Below are 5,215 nucleotides of genomic sequence, written 5' to 3' on the forward strand. Positions count from 1 at the left end.
GCGGCCCGCGGCCCACGGCCCGCTACGGCCCAGCGGCCCGGCGGCCCGAAGGTCCAGCGGCCCGGGATAGCCCGGCGGCCCAGTCCTCATTTTCCACGGTTTTTTGGTCCAGCGGTAAATCCACGCGCATGCACAGATCTGCATCGGGTTTGGGCGTGCAAAATGAACGACGGTGAGTTTGAATTCGTTTACCATTTTTTTCCCATTTTAATAATCATTTCAGTCCTTTTCGATCCTTTCTTTTGTTACATGGATCTAAGTGAAAAACGTTCAGTGCCACTCTGTTTATTCGTCTGCTTACAGAACCCGATAGAGAGGAAGTCCATTCTCAAAAGAAGTAAGTTATTTTCAAACCACAGTTTGAAGTTTCAAATTTCGTAACCTAAATAATGAGATACGTGAACTGCCTATTGTCACTGAGTTGCGTTTGTCAGTTTATTAAGGCTATCACATTCTCACTTTGTAATCAGATGATCTTTCGGTAATTCTGTGCAATGGCAGGCAACAGTTATGAACGGCGGTAGATTTGCATTTCATGCTTTATTTGTGTAACTCTGAAAAAAAAAAGATTCGCAATTCACATATCTCATAACTTATGATATTTTCACTTTCAAAATAACTTACATCGTTCGATAATGAAAGTCCTCCATTGTGCTATCGGTTTTTATAGAGAGACGAATGAACAGAGAATGAAAACGTTTTTATCAGAACAACATGCAGCAAACAGAAACAAGAATTCAAATGATTAAATGGTAAACAACTTCAAACTCGCCGTCGTCCATTTTGCACGCCCAAACCCGATGCAGATCTGTGCATGCGCGTGGATTTACCATTAGACAAAAGAACTGTGGAAAATCAGAACTTGGCCACCGGGCCTCCGGGCCGCTGGGCCGTCGCGGGCCGCTGGGCCGTAGCGGGCCGTGAGCCGCGGGCCTGCTTTTAGTACAACCCAAAAGGAGGTGTGTCGATCATTCGTTCTGCGTAGTTGAGTATATGTACTTGACGAGACAAAGGTCCAAGTAATATGGGAGGGATTGCGAGGCATGTAGGAGAAAATTCATAAATGAACGTACGATGTACAATAAATGTGACTTAATAGAACAAAATTAAATCTAACACAGTCAGTAAACCTTATAATCTTGATTCGATGAAAAAGAAAGTCAATTATTACAAATGCAATGATTGTCTCTAGACGTATTCTGCTTACGTTCCATATTGTAATGAAAATTAATATATTACGTAATAAATCTTGATATAAGGTATATTAATTGAAAATTTCAGCAGAAGTACGAATTAATTTGGAGTGTGATATCTTATTGGTAAGGAGCATGCTGTGAAGTTTGGTGGTGTTGCAGTACGCTTTGGTGAGTTTTGGAATGTGAAGGTTGTGGCACTTGCGGAGTATGCTTTGGACGATTTTGTCTGTGCGGATATGTTTGTTGTATTTTCTGCGGTAGTAAACAATCAGTGGACTGTTGTCGTTGTTGTTCTGTGAGAGTCTGCGTCGTGTTTTCCGTTGTCTATTAATGCGAAATGGTCACCAAGGGTAGGAATTGTCAGAAATGAGTTTGTCAGGGTAGTCAAGGTTGCTCAGTCTGTAGTTGAAGAGTTGTCGAGTAAATCTGTAGTCTTCAACAGTGGCAGAAAGTCTGCTGTATCGTGTAGTTTCTGTTTTAATGATGCCAGTGAAAACATGATGTGGGTGGTTAGACGAAAAATGAGGGTACATGTACTTGTGGTGTGGCTTCTGATAAATTTGGTAGTGAATTTTGCGATGCGCCATGGTGTAGTAGTTGAGGGAGATAGTTAGGTCGAGGTAATGAGTTGAATGACAATTAGAGGTGAAAGTGATGGGGATTTGTGTAGGGTAGGCGGATGACAGCGAGGTGATGAGCTTGCCGAGTGATGGAGTGTCTGTGAGCATGAACCCGTCATCTATGTACCTGCGAAAAATTAAAAGTCCAGTTGTGTCATTGTTGGTAAAAAAAGCAAGTTCACTCATGAGCAGCACCAAGTCGGTAATTTGCCGACTGTGATAACTGTCCATCGCGACTCCATTAATTTGTTGGTAAACAGTGCTGCCTGTAACAAAATTTTTTTTGTTGTTAATGAAATCGTTCAAGTTAAGTAAAAGGTCTCTGTATGAATTCGGTAAGTGTATAGAATGAAGTGAAAATTGTTATTTAATAGTAATAGCAGCAGTTTCACTAGCAACCTTTGTGGCTTCCCTAATGGTGTTTTTATTAGAATCCGCCTTACAAGAAGGGGTTTCTCTCCACTAACTAGAACATTCACTAGTCAGCAGGTATTTGGGGGGGAATTATGTGTGTGTGGATGGTGAGTTGAGGAAAAATCATCAACAAAAGTTAGGGTTAGTCTGTAAAATGAGGGGGAGATGTTCACAAAGCAAACTCTCAACCCCACAATAAGGTTAACAAAAGAAACAAACTCTGTGTGAAATTAAAATTTTAATTTCAAAAACAACCAAAAGTACAAGAGTGTATTAAAAGGGAGGAACTTTCTAAGACAAACCTTAAATAAAATAAAATAAAATAAAATAAAATAAATAAATAAATAAGGGAAAATAGATAGAGAAAATTGAATAAAAATTAAAAATAAGTAATTAAAAGTGAATTGAATAAATAAAGAAAATTTAACTGGAGACAGAAAAAAATAACCAAACATAAAGATGTTCAAAATCTTTTACAATACAAGAATACGAAGTCTGGCCTGTTCAGGCCGGTTTGGGTGTAAAGTGTCATCAGTTATTTTCATACATTATTAATTATGGCTCTGATCAGGTGCATTGCATTCAGGCTGAGAAATAAATTCGACCATAATTCGACCCATTAATTTCGACGCGTAAAACCACGGTACAATTAATGTCGACGGAAGGACATATTTAATTGGAATTAAATTCGTCTGAGATAGCGCGACGTACAAACTAGGCCTAAATTGGTCTTTTTAGGCGGTAAGTTTGTGCACGGTAAATTACTTTGAACTTGCCACGTTATTAAGCCATTGTTTTGGCTTTGTCAAATAAGAAATGATCTATCCAAATGAAATGTTTGTCCTGTAAAAATGGTCTTAGTAATTTTACTTCAGTTTCTATCACTTGACCTAAGTATCCTTACAGCACAATTACATCTGCAAAGAAAGGAATTGTTTCCCATTATAAGTGGAACATCCTCGCTACAAGAAGGCCTTTTAATATAAATAATCCTACAAGCTGCATCAAGTTGAATGAGTCTTGATAGACGCTGAATAAATAAATCCACTGGATCACGAAAATTTCAAGAATGAAGTCACAAAAGGTTGCTCTTCTCTTAGGTGATAAACATTCAATAAACGTGAGACAAATCATCTGTGTGGCAAAGGTGTTCGTTATAACCTCTCGAACGTGTGTTAATTGCCCCCTACTGAATAAGTGTGTAGCTAATTTGCATGATAATAGCAAATCCAACATGGCGGCCATCGTGAATAAGGTCTATTGGCAGCCATGGACAGCAATCTCAAAAAAAGCCAACAGAATACCCGATTCGGAAATCATTTAAAATATTTCCCGTGTGTAGATTATTTCGTTTCAAATTCCATTTTAGGATTTAAAATGGGATTAGGATTTTATTAGGAAACACAACTTTCAAGTAGTTAGATTTCAACTGGTTAAGTTCCCAACATTAAGGCCTAGTCTACATGTCGCGCTATCGTCGAATTTAATTCAGATGAATTAATTCCAGGTCCTACTTTAAAATAAATTCGACGATAAAGCGACGTCTAAAACCAGTTTAATTCGTCTGTTAAATTAAATTCGTCTAACACGATTTATCTGTCTTAAGGACGAGTAAAATCGTCTGGCGTTGAAAAATGTACTTCTTTTAGGTGTCTAATTAAGTTGCTTGGTTTAATTCCCATTGGGATAATTAGGCCTTTATATACCACTCCTCGTGAATGTCACACCACTTGACGCCGACCAGTTTACTCGAGGCTGTTTTTTCCTTACCATTTTGTATTGTCGTTTTACATTGCGTATGACTTTTTTCTTATATTCCTCGGCTTGTAACCTGTATCCAGTTTGTCCCCGGCTCAGTTTTTTGTAAATAAACACGACCATTGCTGGCGGCTTCCTCCATTATTTGTTTGTTACTTGTCTCTTCTATACATATAATAGAAATGTTTTCTATTCGGCTGAGCGAAGCGAAAGAGAATAGAACAGAATAAAATACGAAGTTTGGCCTGTTCGGGCCGGTTTGGTTGTAAGGCGTCATTAGCTATTTTCGTACATTATTAATTATGCCTCTGACCAGGTGCATTGCATTCCAGCTGAGAAATAAATTCGACCATAATTCGACCCATTAATTTCGACGCGTAAAACCACGGTACAATTAATGTCGACGGAAGGACGAATTTAATTGGAATTAAATTCGTCTGAGATAGCGCGACACACAAACTAGGCCTAAATTGGTCTTTTTAAGCGGTACGTTTGTGGACGGTAAATTACTTTGAACTTGTCCCGTTATGAAGCCATTCTTTTGGCTGTGTCAAATAAGAAATGATCTGTCCAAAATGAAATGTTTGCCCTGTAAAAATGGTCTAATTTTATTTCATTGTTTCTATCACGTGAACAAAGTATCCTTACTGCATACTTCACGTCTGCGAAGAAAGGAATTGTTTCCCATTATAAGTGGAACATCCTCGCTACAAGAAGACCTTTTAATATACATAATCCTACAAGCTGCATCAAGTTGAATGAGTCGTGAAAGACGCTGAATACAATTGAAGTAAATCCAGTGGATCACGAAAATTTCACTAATGAAGTCAGGAAAGGTTGCTCCTCTCTTCATAAGCATTTTTGTCGTGTCTCTCGTGCACGAAGCTCATTGTATTGCAGCTAGCTATCCGCTAAAAAAGAAATCGGTAAGGCAATAATTACACTTGCTTAAAAGTTTTTTACTGTTGAAATTAGCTCAGTGCTGCTCATGAAGGCTGCGGACTGAATAATGTTGAAGACTCTTTATTGCATGGACCTTTCAAGTTGTATGGGTCATTTTCAGAAAGTCTTCCATTTCTAATTGACCAAGTCTAAGTGCACTTCTTCGTCCCCATAATTTCACCATAAGATAGATAGACTTCGCGCCTCACTGGCTGCGTTGTTTATTTCTGTTGCTCCTTGATTTTTCGCTTTAATCTTAGTATTTTTCTAGCTTTTTTGGACAGT

The sequence above is a fragment of the Montipora capricornis genome, chromosome 2, assembly GCF_036669925.1.
Source record: "Montipora capricornis isolate CH-2021 chromosome 2, ASM3666992v2, whole genome shotgun sequence".
NCBI classification, from domain to species: Eukaryota; Metazoa; Cnidaria; class Anthozoa; order Scleractinia; family Acroporidae; genus Montipora; species Montipora capricornis.